This window comes from Balaenoptera physalus, assembly GCF_965194825.1.
Source record: "Balaenoptera physalus genome assembly, chromosome: 16".
NCBI classification, from domain to species: domain Eukaryota; kingdom Metazoa; phylum Chordata; class Mammalia; order Artiodactyla; family Balaenopteridae; genus Balaenoptera; species Balaenoptera physalus.
In genome coordinates this window covers 9,268,885-9,292,144 of record NC_138898.1, presented here as the reverse complement: position 1 = coordinate 9,292,144, position 23,260 = coordinate 9,268,885, and positions in this window count along the sequence as shown.

Here is a 23,260-nt window from a genome sequence, read left to right as displayed (position 1 = left end):
TATCTGTTATTACTGCTGACTTTATATAGATATATATCAATACAAACAACTGCTAATAACTATGAAAATTGTGGTAAGATCTGCATTTTAAGTGCATTCTCTTTATCTGCATTCTAATTCCAAGACGAGCAGATCACTTATCAATATTTACATTGATTTCTCTCCCCAAATTTCCTTCAACCCATTTTATAGAATGAGAATTCTCTCTCTCAACTTCCCTGACACATGATTCACATTCCCTGTTGGGGAAGGCAAGGAGAGTCCAGAAGGAAGATGGCTCTCTTTCTTAGATCTGATGACAGCCTTTCTTTATTCCCTTAAGGAGGGGAGAATTTGCCTAACCCAGGTGTGCAAACATCCATCTCTGCCCCAGCCTGTTGCAGTGGATGTATTGTAATCCCTCTTCTTGGGCATTCAAGACACTTGTATTTCATAATCAGTTATCAGCAGACAGGTGTCTTGGAAAAGCTCCTTGGCTTGAAATTGTCTGTTCCATCATCCTGTCCATGGAATAGACACAAAAAGATGGTTGAAGGGGGTACATACACTTTTCTTTAAGTAAATTAAGTTTTCTTTGAAAGGTGTTTTCAGTCTTTCCCATGACAGGTTTGACTTCCAAAAGACACGAGGTCCTCAGAGATAAGTGAGTTCATTCAGTGATAAATGTGGGTCACCCCGTGGGCATCTGCTGGACCACCTGTGCATGAGATTTCTGTGAGTTCAAGAATGGCGGAGTGAGAAGATCAGTGACCTCATGCCTGCCCCACTGTGTTGGGCCTGCTAAGGATAGGTGGTACCGCAGTGAGAAAATGAGGATATTTTTTTTCCAGTGATAGTTTTAAAGGCAAATAGTTTTTTGTCTACAGAATCTAATAATGATGAAATATGACTTGAACCCCTGGAGAGAATTCTAGGCCAAATTAACTCCCATTGGTAGTCAACTATAAGCTTTCAATATATTTACAAAATCAGTTCAATATATGCAGTTACACAGAAAGGCTCACTTCCAGCATGAAGAGGTCTTATTAGGGGCAAATGCTATTATGGGCCCCAGACATTCAATTTAGACGGGAACTAACTCCAACATTTATGTTAGGATTGTATGAAAAATTGTATTTCTGTCTTCGTGTGAATAAGTAAGAGTACATGGGCTCAAAGAATGATAAGAATGATTTCTTGAACAAAAGGAAGAAAAAGAAATTCTTAGAAGGAAGACTTTGGCCTAAGACAGAAGCATGCAGAATTAGGCCATGGTTAAATAATTGAACAAAGAGATTTTACTATTAGCTGAGAGAAACGGATAAGAAGGAGATGATGTTTAGGAGTAGGAGATTAATGTGTGTAACGAGTAAGAGAGAGCATCTATTGATCACTTACTATGTGCTACATGTTAGGGATACATGTTAGGGTATTTGATACGTAAATACCTGATCTCATTTGATGATCATAAAACCCCATCACAGAAGTGCAGAGTAGGAGTTGAAGCACAAGGTCTAAGGCAGCCTAAGTTCACATCCTGACCTCACAACTTACTAGCTGCACTGTCCTGAGCATTTTGTTAACCCTCACTTTTTGCTCATGAAAGTAAGTGCCTGCACCTCGTAGATATTATGAGATTACATCAAATGCTGCTTGAAAAGCACATAGCTTGGCTTGTAAGAAGTTCTCTTAAAATCTAACTGGGATGAAATAATTATCATAGTTTTACAGATGAGGAGGTGGAGGCTTGCGAGGTTGAGGAACTTGTTCAAGCCTAAACAGCTAATAAGTGGCAGAACTGGGACTTGAACTCAGACCTGTGTCACAGCAAAACCTATATATGCAGCCCTACGTCACTAGGTAGAGGAGGGAAGTGTGATCAGTCCTTTGCTTCCATAACTTAGGACTGGCCAGCCCGAATGTGGATATGCTCATTCAATCAGTGGGTTAATGCATTGGGAAAAAAACCAACAGTAGGGCGGTAAGTTCTCACAAGTCCAGTTCAGAAACTTTAAAATCTAAGTTATCCTTCCTAGTGGTCTTATAACACATTCCTTTGTCTTTGACACCAGAGCCAGATTAATTGCAGACTCTGAAAGCCACACTGGTATAATGAGATTCTATAACTTGAGGAGTAAAAACACCTACACCTTTTATTAGTTCTAGTTAATTGCTTGAGGCCTCATGAATACTCCTAAGTAGAAATTTTAGTGTATCCTTCATGCAGTCTTCCCTGACCCCATACTCTGCCTCTGATGCCCACATGAATTGTTCCTGAGTCCCAGGAGCTATAGCCATTTCATAGACTCACCTTTGCTTCAAAAGCCAGTTGGAGAGAGAAACGGTGGTTAGGAAGGCTGGAACCCAACCTCAGGTCCTAGCTGCTGCTGTTTCTGGTGCTTCCACATGGTGTCACTGTTGAGAACAGGTCCCACCCACCTATGTGGCTTTGCCCACCCCTGAAAGGAGGCCTTTTAGCTGCTTAAGATTTTAGCTTTGACCAAAGTGAAATCCCAAACTTAAAATCCCTCTTGGATTTCCCTTCTGTGCTCAACAGTTTCTAGGAAGTATGCCTGCTGAGTTGGAATGGCAGGATGTGAGGTCTCGCCAGCCTTAGTCACATGGTATGCCCTGCGCAGGTTTCTCCAACAGACCTTTAGGGACTGATGTTGATTCTGGGTCCCCAGCCAGGATGCCCCTCTTTCTCAGTGACCCCTTTTTGAGGCCTGTAAAAAGATCTTAAGAATACCTCAGTGAATCAGAGAAGGTCTAAAAATAATGAGTCGCCAAAGGAAAAAGTCAGGAAACTTTTCTTTGCATCAGTCACCTTGTTCCCTATTTACCATTGCTTCTCCGGTAACCAGCTCTGATGGTAAAGTAGCTGCTGGACTTTCCTTGCATGGCTAAGTGGTGCCCCTTCAGTAACTCTTCCCAGAGTAAAGAAAATCTGCAGGTTTCCCTCTGGGTGTTCACACACAGAGTTGCAGCCAGTAGCTTTTCAGGCAGGAAAAAATTAAGGCTTCACCACACTGTCATTGCTCTACATGATTGCTCGTTTTTCCAAACCAGAAGTCGGTGTCCAGAATATAACAAATGGGACTTAGTATTTGACACCTTTGAACACTGAAAGAAGAATTGCACAGTCATAAGGAAGAGTGCTTGCTTGTCATGTCTGTGTGACCTGAGTCACTGATAGCTTAACCAAGAAGGAATAGCGATGTTGTGACTCTTCCCCAGAGCCATCCAGGAGATTGGATTAACAACACATTGCTGACGAGGCATAATTAACCTCACAGTGGATTGTGAAATGCTGAATCAGTTATTCAGATACTATTTATAGTAGCCTTTATTTTCATGCTGCTTTTAATCTAGCCACTAAACAAAAAAAAGCCCTACAACAAATGGTGTGTGACATACACAGGGTGCCCTAGCAGAGAATCAGGGGAGAATGAGTTAGGATGATCAGGAAGACCTCTCTGAGGAAGGGGCATTGAGGCTGAAGATAGAGGCGGGACCAACAGGCCAGTGGTTCTCAGCCAAGGGCGACTCTGTCCCCCGAGTGACACTTGGCAATGTCTGGAGGCATTTTTGGTTGTCACCTGGAGGCGATAGAGGAGGTTGCTACTGGCCTCTCGTGGATGGGGCCCCGGATGCTGCTAGCATCCTCTGACGTACAGCACAGACCCCACAGGAGAGAGTTACCTGACCCCAAACGCCGGTAGTGCTGTGATGCAGGCTAAGAACTGGGAGGCGGATTCCAGCCATGTGACAAGGGTACATTGTTTTAGCCAAGAAATAACCAGAGGAAAATACCCTCAGAAACAGCATAGTTTGTTCAAACTGATAATCCTGTGGTTGAGCACAGGTGTTGACATCTGGGAAAGTTTGGGGTGATTTTAGGAGAGAGGCCAAAGTCAAGTTGGGTAAAGAGAGAGGGTCAATCACTTGGGCCTTGAGGGGTCAGGCGGTAAAGGAAAGGCCTGAAGCTGACTTGGTGTAAGCTGGGGGGATGGTGATAAAACTGGAGAGGGCCACCAGCTCTCGAGTTCTGCAGGCCGTGGCCATGAGGAGCAGTGGACAGGGTTGCTAAATATTCCAAGTTGTAAAGAAAAACCTACATCTTGAAGTTTTATATCTCGGCAGATACTTTAATCATTTTTAACACTGTACCTTCTAAGAAAAAAATACCGGCAGGTGAAATTTTGGCTGGCAGAGCTTAAATTTGCAAGAGCTGGGTCAGAGATACATCGGATTGACTCATTTCCTCACCTATAGAGAGAGGTGTTTGGACACTAGGCTCGCTTTTCAAGTCCAGTGCTACATGCTATGACTGGAGAGCCGATCACCCAGGTCATCCCAGGTTATAGGTCGTTGATGTGCCACAGTTTTAAGTTAGGGAGGGTCTTTCCTTCCACCTCTACACTTCTCACTGCATCTTTCCCTGCACCTTCTCAACCCAGTAGTCAATTCCCAATGCACCATCGCCAAGACTGGCTTCAACAAGATGGAAGGAAAAGACAAAAATTCTCCTTAATCCCAGTTGATATGTGACTTTGCTTAGCACTTTGAATATTATTAAGTGTTTGAATTTCTTCCTGTGTCTTTTTCACCGAGATGACTGTCTTTCTCTTTCGTTGACAGCCTCTGCAGGACCAAATTGACAGCTCTTTAAAGGCGTCTGACGAAAAGCAGCATTAATTAAGTCATTGCCGGACTGTAATTGTGTTAAGAAGTAAAAATCTAATATGAGAAAAGGTTAGTGAGTCCTCTCTTGTGTCAGATTTTCTACTCCCTATGAATATTAATGTTCTTAATGAAGACAATCTTTGCCTCATCAAGCCGTTGTTCTGCATTCAGGTGCCAAATCCCCGTGCCATTGATTTGTTTTTAAAGAACAAATATGTCAGGAGAGAGTGACTGTCCTGTTTCTTATCAACATCATAGAGGATGCTTTTGTATTCCTGGAAAGAGTTTATAGATTTTGTGTGCGTGTGCAAGCTCTTGTGAAGGGAGAGGGATAATGACGTGCCGGCAGGGTAAATGAGTTACAGTAATTTAATATTGGTGCTGCGTTGATCGCATTACCTCCTTTTCTGCGTGTGTGAAAAATAGTCATGCAGTAGTCGGGTTGCAATCAGCAGTTTTAATGATAAAATAGAAATTCTCTCCAGAAAAAAGAGAGGCCTGCAGTTTAAGCATTGAAATGAGCTTGTGAGAGAATCTGATCCTTCTTTGCTGATGACCCACCTCCTCTGATGGAGCAGATAATGATGATGCTGATGAAGGGTGTTTCGTAAACACGCTGGGGACCCCGAGGAATCCAGCGAGGAATCCAGCGGTACGGTACTGAGGAATGCCGTGTGCCTTCCTTCTCTCTCTACGTTGACATCTACCTCTGTCTCTCTCACTGTTTACTCTCACCTCCTGCGCAGACGAAATCTTAACTCTCTTCATCAGAATTCTTGGCCAACAAGTGGAACAACCCTTTTGTATGGTATCACTTGAATTCCTCTGTTCTAGAAAGTCCAGGGTATCCTGCTCCTGTGAAGAAGGTCGGCATTGTCAATACTTTTGCTGATGAGAGCCTGATTGTGAGTCAGTAAATTGAGTTTGTACCTCACTGATTAGGACCTGTTAACAGAACTGAGTTGGACTGATAGTAAAAGGGAAACGCCGGAAGAGTGAGTCAGTTATGGAAGGTGTTGCTTGCGTACACAGGTCCAAGCTGATGTGGTTTTCTGTGATGGTCAAGGGCTCCAGGCTCCCTCCAACTTTCCACTCGCCATCTCTAGTGTGGCTCTTGTCCTCACGGGCCAAGATGGAGGCCAAAACTCCAGCTATCACCTTCACTTTCAGAGTGGTATGTGGGTAGCTTCACATTCCCCAAGAAAAGAGAGCTAAAATATACTGTGATCATATATGTGCTAGGCAATTTGCCTCTATTATTTTATCTGATTTTTAAGTTGCTATATGATGTATCACATCATATAGTATTAGTTTTCTATTGCTATGTAAAAATTAATGCAAACTTTGTAGCTTAAAATGACATAAATTTATTATGTCACAGTTCCGTGCATCAACAGTCAAGGAATGGTTTACCTGGGTCCTCTGCTCAGGGTCTCACCAGGCTGGGATCAGGTGTTGGTGGAGGCTGGGATTCTCATCTGAGTCTCCGAGTCCTCTTCTGAGCCCACCGCTTGTGGGCATAGTTCATTTCCTTGTAGCAGTATGACTGACACACCCCTTTTGTTGCTAGTTGTTGACCAGAAACTTCTCTTACCTCCTAGAGGTCACCTGAAGTTCCTTGCCATGTGGTCCCCGTGTTCACAACATGGTGGTTTGCTTTCTTCCAGGCCAGCAACATCATCTCTCTGAAGCTTCATCCTCTTTTAAAGGCTCTTTTGACTAAGTCGAACCCACCCAGGCTAATCTCCATTTGATTAATTCCAAGTCAACTGATCAGTAACTCATTACAGGAATGATATCCCATGATATTCCCAGGTTCTATCCATACTCAAGGGGAGAGGATCATGCAGAGGGTGTAACACCAGGGGGTGAGAATCTTGGGGGCCATTTTAGAATCATGCCTGCCACACTTCACCTCTTTTACAAATATGGAAATTGAGGCTTATATAGACTAAGAAACTTATCTAAGTTTGCAAGTGGAGTAGTCAAGGGTTATATCTATGTCTTTATGACTCCAAATCCCATGAGTATTTTCCGGGTGAGGTTATACTGCTCATTGTCTGTATACCTAGGGGGGTTAGCCATGCCTTTGGTTTTGTGCAAGGTCCTTTAATCAAGTGTCTGTCAGGTGTAAACTGTTCATTAATTCATTCAAGAAGTGTTTATTGAGGATCTTTTATTTGCTAAGCACCAAATAGGGGAGACTGTGACGTGAGGCAATATGGAAGGATGGTTAAAAGGTACTGGGTCTCTCTGGATCTAGAAGGCCACGGTTTGAATTGGACTCTGTTGCATATTAAGGATATGACCCTCTGCAATTCACTTAACCTCAGTTTACTCAGTTTGTAAAATGGGTATGATAGTAGTAGAACTTTGTTTAGAGAGTTGTTGAGTTGTATAGCTCGCAATCAACATTTGTAATTATTATGGAACATTTGTGTTCATATGGTCTGCTTTGATTGCAAACTTTTGGAAGTAAGGGGTGGAGTCTGGAAACTCTTCTGTTGTACTATCAAGCCTTCCATCAAACAGCAAGACGTATCAGAAAATTAATTCTTCTTGAAGAGGATGCTGATAGTACACTTCTGCCATGAGGCAGATTTTTCCCATCTTAACACACACACTTGGGCATTTGGAATAGAGGGAAAAAATGGCACATTTTACTAGTTCTCTCCAAACACAGTGCAGACTGCTAAGCTGTTTCTTCAGAGGGGGAGAATCGAATTGGCTCCAGATTCCTTCTCGGCTGCCAGACTGTGGGAAGTGAGAGAGAATGTCAAAGCTGGCAGTTGACAAACAATGAGATTGTTCCAAAATGAGAAGGATTGGCCTAAGCAATATCCTTCACAAATGTTTTTCTCAGCTTTTAATGAAGAAGGAGAAGGGAAAAAAAATTCTACGAATCCTACCAAGATATTCTGGAGCACTGGGGTCACAATTTGCAAACATTTCAAGTCTAGGAATGTACCAACTTTTAGTGGATAAGAAAAAAAAAATAATACATATGCAAGTAATACAAGTAATTAAAGAACTGTCCTTCTAAATCAAAATGAACAATAAGGATGGTACTAGAGTCTCCTTTGACACCCTGTCTTACTTCTCGTCCCTTCCCCTAAAGAAACCACCATTATGTGTTTGAAGTATGGCCTTCTAACCATTTTTGTCTTTAAATAAATTGTACCTATGTTATATTCCCTGAGAAAATACATATAATAGTTTTGTTATTTATACCCAGAACTTACAGAATTGCTTGGACTTCTTTTTACTTTTATATAAAAGTATCTTACGTACATGCTCTGCAACTTGCTTTTTTCCTTCAACGATCTTCCTCAGGTCTTCCCATGTCGATACGTATTGATCTTGCTCATTTCTTTTGACCTGCTAAATATCCTACATTTAATTCATCTATTCCCATGTTGATGGAGTAGATTGTTTCCAACTTTTCAGCGTCATAAACAGGGCTATAATAACCATCTACTTGGAAAAGCGTAGCAAAGGGCCTGCCTGTCACTCTTCCCTTTGCTCATATGGTGTCAGGGTATTGTCACTTAAAGGTTTTCCATTTCTGTTTTTTTTTTTTTCTCCCGAATTGACCAGTTGATAGCAGATTCATTCATTCCTTTAAATATTATACAGGAACAATATGTCAGGCCTTGTGCTGGGTATTGGGGATATCACATCCAATAAGACAATCCCCCCTGCCCTCAGCAGCTCAAGTAATAAATTGTATGAGAGAGGCAAGCCCAGGGATTCTGATGGCACATAGTAGGCCATCTAACCCAGACAGTGGAGAGGTTAGGGTTAGAGAAAGTTCCCTGGGAGACAGTGGTTAATTTGATTCCACTCTTAGGAATCATCCTTTGAAAAGAACAGGTCATTCCTTTGAACCTGAACAGCAAAGACAGTCTGTAGATGGTAATGTGATCTTGTCTGGTGACTTCAATACACCGTAGATATCACTGAGGGTATCTATTGGTTGGATTATGATTTAAGACTGTGCACGGAGAGACAAAAAGAGGAACCACAGAGAGAAGATGGAGTTGTGAATTATGCTGACCTAGGGTGTGTCTTGGAAATTAAAAAAAAAAATCATGATATGAATGCGTGCATATACGTGTGTGTGTGCATTTCAAGAGGGGATAAATCTGCTGCTCTTAGTTAATCTAGTGACTCTGTGAGCTAGGTTTCTAGTATCTGAGGATTCAAATTGTACCTTTATGATTAAAAGTCATTTTCAGTTTTCAGCCCCCAATTTCCTATCATAACCCTGGGGCCTCACTTTTCGTCTACCATGTTCTAAGACTGTCATCTGTTTCTCTTCATTACTCACTTCTAATTCTTAGACTGTGAGCTGTGCATTTTTCCTGTGAGACTGCCAGTAGGTCGGGCCCATGCAAAGGCAGAAGGGTCAAGTCAAGGCCCCGACGTGGAAGTGGGAAAATCAAAATGTCTTTTTTGTAGGACTTCCTTCCACAGTCATTGTTGTTCCTGCTCTGACCTCAAAGTCTGGCAAATCAAAACATCATATGGGCTAAAACCCCCATGTGCTAAAATAAATTTATTTTTTAAATGAGAGAATGTCAAATATGGATCTATGTTTTGAAAATTCCTTCCCTATTTTGAAAGGGCTTCAGTGTTGTCTCACATTTGTGAACTTTCTTGAAAGAAAAAGCGTGTTTTCAATGAAAAATTAGAGAAAATACATTCTGTGGTGTTGTTGTTTTGTGAACTCTAGCTAAAATAGAGTGGAAGTAAAATCAAAACAAATGTCTCCAACTAGAGGTTTTTGAACTTTCTTTTCTCTTATGTTCTGAAAAGTTAATTCAAAGTAAACTATTTGCCTTTAAGAGGGGGTAGTAGATACCTTTGGAAAAGTAATATTTCAAAATGTAAATGTGTACATTTTATACATGTAAGTAAAAAAGTCAGGATGAGTTGGAATTTGTTTTTGAAATAGAAGTTGTATTATATATTAAATTGACTCTGGGGTTCACCAGTTAGAGATCAACTCACCAGGTAGACATTGACTCACCAGTTAGATTTCAGCTAGTAGTGCTTGTAGATGGATGAGCACTAAAATAATAATAATAGAATAAGTGCCCATTTAGATAAAAACACATGGAATTTTCAAGAAGAACATCTTCAGTGTTCAAGAACATTGAAGATGTTCTTCTTGAACATCTGTTACAAGTCAGGGAATTTAAAAAAAATATCCCTTTTTCAAATGTAAAATGAGGACTTCCATTTCCAAAAAGAGTAGATGCATTTTTTCCTATTCTTCCCACTAAGCACAACTAAAGACCCTGCACATTATATATATATATATATATATATATATATATATAACATAAAAAGACTGAAAAGTGAAGAGAAGAAAGCAAAGAGAAGAAAGCAGAGCAGCTAGGGACCTCGGGACTCAAGAAAAGATGTGGTGAGTTCCTTGGTTTTCTTTTTGCTTCATGCATCCCAGACTTGGAGCTGAAGAAACCAGAAACCCAGAAACACCAGCAGGTGCAATGAAAAAAGCCCCAGCAAAACCCTGCTCTCTCTAGGCAAAGGACCAAGAAAGGGGCAGCCTAGTAAGGTAGAAAACTTTTAAATAACAACCACCAAAAGAAATGTGGCACAAACACCACCTACACCAGCAAAGGCCAATGGGAAGCTGAGATGTCCCTCATGAGGCTGTAATAAGGTGCCTCAAAGCCCACACCTGATTGGGGTCAGAGGTGGCCCCTGGGAGAGTCAGGGCTTCCACCACTGCCCACCAGTAACAGTTCTATCCCTCTCCCCTGGGGGTGTCAGTGAGGCCCAGTGGAGAGCTAGAACTCCCACCCACCCAGCAGTGATGAGGAGCCCTAGCTCCCCCTTTCTGGTATCAACAGAGACTGAGCAGGGAACCTGAACTTTTACGTGGGGGCAGGAGCAAAGTAGCTACAAAAGGACATTGCCATGAGGTATCCTTGTGATGTCAGAAATGTTCCGTATTTGACTGCATCAATATCAGTATGCGGGTGGTGATATTGTGCTATAGTTTTGCAAGGTGTTACCATTAAGAGAAACTGGACCAAGGGTACATGAGATCCCTCTGTATTATTTCTTGCAACTACATGTGAGTCTATAATTATCTCAAATTAAAAGGTTTAATTTAAAAAATGCAAAATGAAAAATTAAGTTAGCTATTTTCTGGTCTTCATTCATCATCTATTTTCACATTCATTTATTTATTCACAGAGGCATTTAGCAAGAACTTACTAGGCGCCAGGCAGTGAGGATCCTAAAATGTGTAGTTTCAGTTTTGCTCTCAAGGATTTGTTAATCTCTATAGGAGAAACCAATATGTAGAGCAATAAAAAGGAAAACAAATCCTACTTAAAATAAAAATGGATTATTTGGAGGCGCCACATTTTATCACCCCAATCAACTGGTAAGGGTCAAGTGGGCAAAAAAAAAAAAGACTTTATAAAATACATTAAGACGCAGTATAACTACAGGGACTTGCTCCAGAGAGTAATAACCACCCACCAGTCACAGGACAAAACCATCCATATGGTGGATAATTGGGACATATTTGTATCTTGCATTTTGACTCCTTAAAATTGCCGTAAGCATCATCATCTTTTTTTATCTTGAAATGGTTTAAATAACATATTTTCAAGGTTTTAGACTATGCTGGCTCATTTTACAAAGTACCACTTCTGCTTCTTCTTGTTCTGACCCAAACTGCTAAGGTCATCCATCCACTTTGCACCCTGATCATCACTCTTTCCCGTCAATGCCGGGCCGCACAGGGCAGCCCCTGGAGCTCATGCAAGACTGCAAACCCTCCCCAGTGTGACTTCAATGGAAGATCAGGATAAGGGAAGGGAATCTCCAAAAGCCACTCCAAGGGAAAATCCACTTTCATCTCATCCTTGTCTTTTCTCCCTGTTTGCGTCAGTGTGTTTCCACAGCTCATAGCAATCCCTCCCTTGGAAACTTAGCATCTCTTCTCTCATGTGGGAACTATTTTTACAGTGGTTTTTGAGTTTGTGTTGTTGCCAGATTTAACGTAATGTAGACCAATGTTTCCCAAATTCAGTTTTGCACGTTGGTGACAGTCTGTGACAAAGTTTTTACAGATCTTCAATGAAATAAAGGAAATAAGAAAAACACAGGATACATTTTACAAGCCAAAGGTATTCAGTGGAAAGGGTGGTCCTTGATAGAGATATTATTTTTCCTACTTTAGGGAGTGTTCAAAATGACTTCTCTTCTATGTAAAGGTGTTTATGTTGATGGTGATTACATTTTGCTTTTTAATGATCCTACTATGAAAAATCAAAACTTCTCCCCTTTCCACCCCTTTCCCCCACCTCTGTTGATGGCTTACTCCTCCCTTCTCTGCAACTTATCTGTGGTTGAAAACAATTAGCAAAAATATTGGAGACTATGAATACACATTTTTTTATAGGCAAGAAAATATGATAGTAGAGTTTTCTGAAGTTCCATGGAAAACTAGGAAATGCTCACGTACTGTGCCCCGCCCTCCCCCACCCCCCGGAAAGTCATAGAGCACATTTGCATTTATAGACTCTGAAAAGTACTGATGCAAAGACACTTTTAACCTTGTGTACTATTGAAGTTTCTTAATTAATTCAACCATAGTATCCTTATATTTCCTGTACACAATATGTATTTGGTCCACAGGGCGCATTTGGGGAAGTGCTGCTATAAATGAAATATGATATATTCGGGCGGAGAAAATAGTCGGAGGAAGAAATTTGGATAAGCTTAGTCAGACAAACTTTTATGGAAGCAATGCGTTTGGAACAAGCTTATTTGAAAGTGAAAAGGGACTTGGTTTGGCTGCAGGAAGTGGCCAAATACAAAGATAAAATTAATCTATACAAGCAGCTGCAAACAGACATGCCAAATGGTTCCAGGCAGCTAACCTGAATGTGTGAAATAGGCAAGGATTACTATTGGGGAGTGGTAGGGAGTGTGGTAAACTAGGAAGCACACTCTCTGCTGCTCATATTCAGTGAATCGTCATCATTTAAGAAGGTGGGAGCAGATCTTCTGGATTGTGAAGAGAAGCCAGATCCAAATTTTTTCATGAAAATCTCTTTTTAAATGTTGACAATTCGAAGCTAAAAGCAAAATGTGAGCCAAATATATATATTATTACATATATGTATGTACATATATGCATATATACATATATGCTATATGTATTTATGGGTTGCTGATTTAAAACCTATGATCCATTCTTTCTTAGGGAAATTGTTGCTGAAATTATCTGACATATAATGATAAGTATAATGAAATGTACTGTATCAAAAATTACACTGGTAAAAAAAAAAAAAAAAAAAATTACACTGGTGTTGGGGGTATAAAGCATCCTAAGCAACCATGAATTTTTAGGTTCAATATCCATTTAGGCTAAGATGGCACTGTTTTGAATTTCCTTTCCCAAGGAGGTCATGTTAATGACCCTTTTGTTGAAAAACGGAGTCCACCTAGCTGCCTGCCACACTCTCTACTTCCCTGTCTCTCTCTATTTTGTTCTGGGCTGACCTCCTGGGTCCTCTCTGCAAAAAAAATGTCATCCACGTGTGCGTCTGCTCTTGGTGTTGCAGCTTGTGGAGCATTAGCTACGGGCAGACAGGAAGATTTAGTTGAGGTTTTGTCAGCAGCAGAGAGAGAATTCTGAGATTCCTTATAATGCCTGGCCTATGAGTTGTGCAGGGGTCACAGCACACAGATTGCATTTGTGCCTGAGCGTTTTTTTTTTTTTTTTAACATCTTTATTGGAGTATAATTGCTTTACAGTGGTGTGTTAGTTTCTGCTGTATCACAAAGTGACTCAGCTATACCTATGCATATATCCCCATATCCCCTCCCTCTTGCGCCTCCTTCCCACCCTCCCTATCCCACCCCTCTAGGTGGTCACAAAGCACCGAGCTGATCTCCCTGTGCTATGCGGCTGCTTCCCACTAGCTATCTATTTTACATTTGGTAGCGTATATATGTCCATGCCACTCTCTCACCCTGTCACATCTTACCCCTCCCCCTCCCCACATCCTCAAGTCCATTCTCTAGTAGGTCTGTGTCTTTATTCCTGTCTTGCCACTAGGTTCTTCATGACCTTTTTTTTTTTCTTTTTCCTTAGATTCCATATATATGTGTTAGCATACTGTATTTGTTTTTCTCTTTCTGACTTACTTCACTCTGTATGACAGACTCTTAACTCCATCCACCTCACTACAAATACCTCCATTTTGTTTCTTTTTATGACTAAGTAATATTCCATTGTATATATGTGCCACATCTTCTTTATCCATTCACAACTGCTACAACACCACTGCAACTCCAAAGAAGGCGTACAACTCTCAGCCTTGGATCAAACTGAACAAGTTGTAAAAAGTTATGCTCCTCTAGGTGGTCACAAAGCCCTGAGCTGATCTCCCTGTGCTATGTGGCTGCTTCCCACTAGCTATCTATTTTATATTTGGTTGTGTATGACCACCTAGAGGGGTGGGATAGGGAGGGTGGGAGGGAGACGCAAGAGGGAGGAGATATGGGGATATATGTATATGTATAGCTGATTCACTTTGTTATACAGCAGCAACTAACACACCATTGTAAAGCAATTATACTCCAATAAAGATGTTAAAAAAAAAAGTTTTGCTCCTAGTCATGAAAATTAATCTCCATAATGTTGTTAGGAATTATCAACGTTGTCATTTTTAACTGGCACCCACCCCCCATCTAGGTGGATGTGAAAATACACAAGGGTGATTTGAAGTGAAAGGGTGGTTATTGCATATTACAGCTCTCTAAATATTCATTTTTGAGAGTATTTGCTTCCAACATCTAGAAGTTCCCATAGAAAGAGGGGCATGTTTTCAGTGTATGCCAGTGCTTCTCAGCTGAGGGGCACTTGTTCACTCCTCCATCCACCCAGCCCTCCTGGGGCCATTCGTCAAAGGCTGGAGACAGTTTTGATGATCACATCTGGAGGAGGGATGCTACTGGCATCTAGTGGGTAGAGACCAGAGATGCTGCTGAACATCCTGCAGTGCACAGCACAGCCCCACAGCAAAGACTTCTCTGGCCCAAATGTTGATAGTGCAAAGGGTGACAAACCCTGGCACATGCCAAATTGAAGGGTCGCTGCTTTGAATTAATACCATACATAGGGTGAGTTGCCTTCAAAGCTGGCAGAGAGGTGTTTTCCTTGTCCTGCCATCCTTGCCAGATTGGCTGGCACCCTATGGAACCACTGTCTCATTTCAGCCTGGAACCCATCTTGATCTAAGTCCTTTGCAGGAGACTCATATGGTGAGATAAATGTGCACTTGTTACCTGGGCCACGATGTCGCACTGCTGCTTCTCTAAACGTGTGGGAACCAAAGATGTTCTCTTGGAGGAAGGCTGTGTGCTCTGAAACTATCACTTCAAAGATCTCATTGTAAATAAAGTCCTAAAAAATTGGCAAAGGTGCAAGATAGCCTGCATTTATTCTCTTTCTAGCTATTTACTGGGATCTACTAGGTCAGACAGAACTAGGAGGGAAGGAACAGCAGGGCACAGACAGACAAATGTGACCCTTGCCCTCATGGGTCTTATGGTCTACACCAGGAGTTGGCAAACTTTTTCTGGAAAGGGCCAGATAGTAAATATTTTAGACTTAAGGGCCATATGACCTCTGTCACAACTACTCAGCTCTACCTTTGTAGCAAGAATGTAGCTGTGGACAGCCCATAAACAAATGGGCGTGTCTTCGTCCTTATCAGCCTTCATTTAAAAAAACAGGCCGCTGGCTAGATTTGTCCCAGAAGCTGTAGTTTCCCGATCTTTGGTCTACATGAGTGAGATAGATGATATTCAGATAAGTACTTGATTAATTGTATTTTTTCAACCTTTCTGGTATTCTATTCTCCTGTCTGTTTGCATGATAATTCCTTTGCTATACTTAGATCTCAGTGTGAATGTCACCTTCTCATAAAACTCATCCCTAACCACTTATCAGAAGTGTCCCTCTCTTAGTTTTCTGTCACATCATCCTGCATTATGAACTTCATGGTGCATATAAGCCAAATTATCTTGTTTATATATTTGTTAAATTTTTTTTCCCCTTGCAGAAAAACAGTAACCTGGTCTGTTTTGACACTTATATCCCGACCATGGGGAATAGTGCCTGGCACAGAGCAGGTGCCCCCCCCACACACACAGCCTATAAAGGAAGCTTACAAGAACATACCTAACAGTAAGACTTGACCGAGTTTGGGGGGTGGGGGGATCAAGCTGTACACGTGGTTACTACAGACTGTCATTTGAAGTAACTACTAATGTCATTAGCTAATGGATGAATATTATGTGCCAGGCAATATTCTAACCATTTACGTGACAATTTAATGAAAAATTAATATTATTACCCATTTTATAGGTGAGAAAAGGACTGAAAGATCAGTGACTGACTTGAGGGTACTAATGAGTCTGGATTGCAACCCAGGAAGTACAATTCCTGCTCTTAAACACTATCATATGCTGCTTTCACAATATGCCTCACCAACAATATAAAAATTATAAAGAAACAAACAAACCCCAAACTTGACTGTACTAAAAAAGTTTATTTGTTTGATCACATTGTTCTAGTGTGGTAGAAAGAGGAACCTCGTAAAACCTAGTAAAATTTCAAAATGTGAATGTCCCCCTTCAGATTGATTTTGGGCAACTTGAATCCTGAATCTCCCAATGCCTAGGGTGAAATTGGGTCCGGTGGTCTTCAGGCTGTGGGGAGGGGATGTCACATCCTTCTGTATGGGGCTGGTTTTTGCAGCAGGCACAGCAGCTCAACACACAGCTGCCCTGCTGTCCTGCATTTCTTTGGGTGAGGAATTAATCCAGTGAGGATGCAGCTTTATGGGGCAGGGCAACAAATGCACCAAATATTTTTTGCCAAAAAAAATATGTGTTGTGTTTACTGTCAACTACCTGTACATGAAACAAGACGTCGTCCCTGACCTAAAGAGCTACCAAACCAGGAAAGGGGTGAAAGCAGGCTGCCTTGAGGTACAGCCAGGAGAACAGAAAGGAGGGGGAGATTCAGGGGATCAGGGATTAGTGCATCTGTGTAACAAAATGTGGTAGATCGGGGCCAGAGTATGACGTTATGAGGGGCACGTGGCATTAGGAGAAGGTGATCCTGCAGGACCTGAGTGCCCTCCTGAGATGCCATCTGGACAAGCCCTAGTGGGACCACATCTTGTCTTAATACTCATGATCTAATCAACACCAAAGGCTCACTCAGCATGGGGCACCATCCTAGGTGTTTTACAGTATTATCTCACTGTTCTCACAACAGACCTACTATTATTATCCCCATTTTCTGGATGAGGAAACTGAGATTTGTAGGGGTTAAATAATTTTTCCAAAATCACACGGGAGAGCCATGAATGGATCTCAGGTAGACTGGCTTCAGGTTGCACGCTCGAACCTGACCCCATCCCCATTCTGTAGAAAACAAGGCTTAGAGAAGGGCAGCAACTTCTCTGAAATGTGAACCTGGATTTGAGCCCAGATCTTCATGATAGAGAAGCCCATGGTCTTTTCATCACCCTAAGAAAGTAGCTGATCTGGTTTTGTTGGCTTGAGAAGGGAAGGAGGGGAGGAGATAGATCTTGTTGGATAGATCCAACAAGACTCAAAGACTGCCTGGATCTGGACAGAGAAGCATAGGAATGGGAAGCTTTCACTGGTGAGTGCCTAGTATCTTGGACATGCCATTTTGCAGCGATAAAGGAGACAAATGGAATAGTTTGGAGAATTAAGGCAATTTTATTAGTAGTATTATTGATCATAAATAACCTCAAGCAGGCATTTTCTTCCCCCAGAACTAGCTACTAACTTCTGGGAGGCCACCCTTCTTCCAGTCATAGGTCATATACAGTATTTCAAGTCCGAGGGCATACTATTTGATCACAAATCCTGACCTCTAGTCTTGAAGACAAATGCTCTGAATTTTAAAAGCCTACTTCTGGAAATATTTAAAGCCAACCATTTCATTAAATAAGTCCCAAATATCCAAACAGTATGACTGGGATAATACTGAATTATTTCTAAAGATGACTTGTTCTGAGCAGCGTATTGTGCTAAGGAGATGGAAATCCTACCTTCTCTCCTCATTCACTTACTGTGATTAGAACCAATATATTTCAGATGTATCAGAGAGGGATAAAAGGTAAAGTGGATTTGGGGCCACAGCTCCCCTGTGGGCAATACTGATTATGTGATGGGTCTCTTGGTTGCTTTTATGCAAGATACAGCGTTTGGATAGGCTGTAGCACATTTTCGCTTCATGACCACTGAATTCTTGGATTTAGAACTGGCTTGGTTCATCTTGTATAACTGAACCTCTTTTATTTGGGCTGCTTAATTCTTATCATTTTTGGATGTAATCTTTATCTAATGATAAAAAATAATGCTTAAGCGGTTCAGGCTAGAATCCATTTTATTTTCCAAACCAAGAACTCTTTTTAATCTGGAAGGTTTGATGAACCATGCTTTGCACTGATCTTGGGATTAAAAGATTCATATACATTTACTGGCTTTCCAAGCCTTAGAAGGCCTGACCCCTACTTACCTCTCTAGTTTTATCCCACACTTCCTCTCTTGTTCTTTCCAGATTCCAGCCACATGGCCTTCTTCCATTTCTTTGAGTCAGCAAAACTCCTTCCTGCATATTCTGTTTTGTGGGGGCTGAGAAATGCTCTTTGCGCTGCCTCATCCTGATCTGTCCCAAATAACCCTTTCAGTGATGGCCTAATGTTACCTCCTCCAGGAAGCCCTCCCTGACATCTTTCGTCTCCTCAAAGTTGGATCATTTTCTCCTGTTTCATATTATCACTGCACTAATTTCTTCTCCTCTATAGAACTTATATCAATTAAAAATGTATTTGTGTTATTATTTATAAGTGTTTATTTTTCCAAGAGGCTACAAATTCCCTATGGACATGTTATTCATGGTATCTCAGTGCCTATAACAGTGCTTGACACATAGTGGTTGTTTTTTTTTGTTTTTTTTTTAACATCTTTATTGGAGTATAATTGCTTTACAGTGGTGTGTTAGTTTCTGCTGTATCACAAAGTGACTCAGCTATACCTATGCATATATCCCCACATCCCCTCCCTCTTGCGTCTCCTTCCCACCCTCCCTATCCCACCCCTCTAGGTGGTCACAAAGCACCGAGCTGATCTCCCTGTGCTATGCGGCTGCTTCCCACTAGCTATCTATTTTACATTTGGTAGTGTATATAAAGTGGTTGTTTAATAAATAAGAATAAATAAGTGAACAGTGAATGAATAATTGGTTAATCAGTTGCCTAATTCTGTTAATAAGATTGGGAGATGTTGCTGAAAGGTAACTCAAGGTCTTCAGAACTCAGACTCTGAATTCTGATACTTAATTCTGAGGTTTACATAAAATTTCTACATTATTTTATGCAAGCATATTTATTATTTTTTTCAAACTTAAAAAAAGAGTTTAATCAAATCTTCTGAAACCTATTGAGATGCTCCTCAGTTGCATACAATCTATTCATTAAAAGCATAATATGCCATTGAAAAATCAGAAAATATTAATTATGGCAGCATTACCCAAAGTGCTTTGTGGAACCTTAGTTTTGGTGGATGTTAGAGGAAAAAGAGTCATATGATCAAGTGCAATTGGGAAATTTTTTTTTTAAAGTTAGATTTTGTTTTAGCAAAGGACTTCTAGAGCCTTAAATACGCTAATTTGCATTATGAAAACCAAAGAGAGGGATTTAAAATGAAGTGTTTTCTAAATATGTTTGACCACAGAGAACTGCCTGGTCATAGACCATCTTCTGTAAACGCTGATATGTGTAAAGAAAGGCGGGGTATATATCATGTTTATGCCTGCTTTGGGAGAAAGAACTCTATTGGTTTTTTATAAAGAAATTCTTCCTCTCTCACAAACCAAATTTTAGGAACTATGCTTCCTTGCTTGCATTGGCAAGCAACTGCCAATCAAATGCCAGCTCTGTTTTATGGATTGAGCATCAATAATAACTATCACTGGAATGAAGGCCTGGAGTTCCCATTGTCATATTCCACACTGAGCTCTCATTGAAAGTAGGGATGGGCAGTGAGCTTAGGAATATTTAAGAAGTGAAATCAGTGTTTTAAATGACACTGTTGATGGGGGAGTAGAAGCAAGGAGGAGCAATATTCAGATCTGGGAAAATAATCAGACTTTGAAATATAGCCTCAAAACTGGAGAACTGAGGAAACTTGCAGGGGTTATCTTCTAAAGGAGAAGAATAATTCAGAAGTTCAAACAGAGAGCTTATGTTAGCATGGGTGCTGGTAAAACGCAAATAACTTCAAAATAGCTCATGTCTAAAACCCAGAAGAATATGGGTCTGTGCCAATATGCACTTGTTAATCTGCTGAGAATAACATTTCTCTTGTATTTAATGACTGGAGGGTGTGACTCATGAATTTGATGGTTAACAGGGTAGTCTTGTAGCCTCAGGTATTTTTACCCATCTAAGCAGAAAGGGGAAATATTTAGGGTGTAAAAAGGACATGAATTTATAATAAAAATAGCATGAGGGTTTGGTGGATGGGGTATCTCTGTGGAATACAGAGTTAAACAGATTACCATATGTTCCCTTCAGGAGCATTTGAAAAATGAAGACCAAATGTGTTTTATAGAATGATGTTCTTCATAATGCAGATAGCCACTGATTCGAAGCTGCTGCAGCTAAAATAAATGTGATACCTTTTGAGTGCTATTCACAGACACTAGTGACCTATCAATTTCCCTATCTCGGGAAAAGCGACCTGGAGGATGACAGCTCACTCCCAGAAGAGTGGTTGATATACGTTAAGTGGCTGTGTCTCTGCTTCTGATTATTAATTGTGGCTAATATAAAGCAAACAGATGTCCCCAGACTATGCAGACGCTTCTTGGAACAGGGAGGTCTTCAGGCATCGTGGAAAGAGGCCCTGTTGCAGAGTTAGAAGTTCTAGATCTGGGTTTCTGGCTGCACTGATATACCTTGAGGCCAAGCATGCTTAACCCCCAGAGACTCTCACATTTCAGGCCCTGGGAGGGGTCCTTCCAGTGTGTTGCCATGGTGATATGTATCTATTAACGTCTGTGAAAGTAAAGTGTTTTAAACACAGTTGGTTAAGATGCGGTCTTTTCCCACTCTTACTTCCCTTTGAATTAGGTGGCATTAGAATGGCCATTGTCATTTTAAGTTCTGGTTATAGGAAATATGAGATGATCGATTTATTGGGGGCTTAATATAATATCTTTATGTCCTCCTCTGTCACTTTTATTTATGGTTAAGGTACAGCCGGTGTCCTGGTGTAGGAGTGACTTCTAGGAACACACCTGTAACCACTGTGCCAGTAAACCCAGTGCTGTGGTGGGGAGGTGCAAAGTCAGCGGCAGTCCTCCAATGTGCATATATCCTAAAGTGTCTGCACCACCGGTGGGCAGTAGAAGAGAAACAGGGTTTAGCATATAAGGAGTCAGAAGCTAGTCTGTGGAATATGCTTCTGAATACCAGCTATGTACACTAGTGGAGGATTTGACTCTTATCAACACTTGGTCCAATTGGAAGTTCTGTTCTTTCAGGAGTATACTCATTAATACAACATACATAATTATAGGTGCACCGTATATTATTTTGTAATGGAAATTTAAAAAATTATCATAATTTCACTGTTTAAATTTCTTGCTGACTTGGCACAAAATTCTAGCATAGATGAGGTAACATAAAACTCAGAATACACCATTAAGTAAGAACATCAGTAACAAACCGGTAACTGGGAGTCCTTAATTCAAAGAATTTAAGATTAGTCACTACACAAAAAACTTGAAATTTCTCTGAAATTCTATAGTTCACCTAGGGAAGAAACTTTCCCAAATTTGACAATTATCCTAAAAATTTATAGGACATTACCAATAATGAGTTGTAAAGCTTGCATAAATATTTGTAAACTACCAATAATAGAAAAGATTTTGGTCAACCATGCTAAGGGGAAAACTAAGTAATTTTTCTATTTTCTCCATAGAAAAATGTTTTATAAAAGTCTTTTTCTTGATGAGATAATCAAAGAGCATGAAGCAAAAAAAAAAAAAAAGTAAGAAAAGTATTTTAGAGATGTCAGGCAGTTAATAAAATATTATTTGCCCAGATTTTGTGATTTTGTGGTTTGTTAGCTTTTTAAAATTTATAATTTGTCCTGATTTTTTATTCCAAATAGATATTCACTTTTTAATCTAATTTTGTATCAGTAATCCAAGTTGAATAAGTTTTTTTTTTTTTAAACATCTTTATTGGAGTATACTTGCTTTACAATGGTGTGTTAGTTTCTGCTTTATAACAAAGTGAATCAGTTATACATATACATATGTTCCCATATCTCTTCCCTCTTGCATCTCCCTCCCTCCCACCCTCCCTATCCCAACCCTCTAGGTGGTCACAAAGCACCGAGCTGATCTCCCTGTGCTATGCGGCTGCTTCCCACTAGCTATCTATTTTACATTTGGTAGTGTATATATGTCTATGCCACTCTCTCACCCTGTCACATCTTACCCCTCCCCTCCCCATATCCTCAAGTCCATTCTCCAGTAAGTCTGTGTCTTTATTCCCATCTTGCCACTAGGTTCTTCATGACCTTTATTTTCCCTTAGATTCCATATATATGTGTTAGCATACTGTATTTGTTTTTCTCTTTCTGACTTACTTCGCTCTGTATGACAGACTCTAACTCCATCCACCTCACTACAAATACCTCCATTTCATTTCTTTTTATGGCTGAGTAATATTCCATTGTATATATGTGCCACATCTTCTTTATCCATTCATCCAATGATGGACACTTAGGTTGCTTCCATGTCCTGGCTATTGTAAATAGAGCTGCAATGAACATTTTGGTAAATGACTCTTTTTGAATTATTCTCAGGGTATATGCCCAGTAGTGGGATTGCTGGGTCGTATGGTATTTCTATTTTTAGTTTTTTAAGGAACCTCCATACTGTTCTCCATAGTGGCTGTATCAATTTACATTCCCACCAACAGTGCAAGAGTGTTCCCTTTTCTCCACACCCTCTCCAGCATTCATTGTTTCTAGATTTTTTGATGATGGCCATTCTGACCGGTGTGAGATGATATCTCATTGTAGTTTTGATTTGCATTTCTCTAATGATTAGTGATGTTGAGCATCCTTTCACGTGTTTGTTGGCAATCTGTATATCTTCTTCGGAGGAATGTCTATTTAGGTCTTCTGCCCATTTTTGGATTGGGTTGTTTGTTTTTTTGTTATTGAGCTGCATGAGCTGCTTGTAAATCTTGGAGATTAATCCTTTGTCAGTTGCTTCATTTGCAAATATTTTCTCCCATTCTGAGGGTTGTCTTTTGGTCTTGTTTATGGTTTCCTTTGCTGTGCAAAAGCTTTTAAGTTTCATTAGGTCCCATTTGTTTATTTGTGTTTTTATTTCCATTTCTCTAAGAGATGGGTCAAAAAGGATCTTGCTGGGATTTATGTCATAGAGTGTTCTGCCTATGTT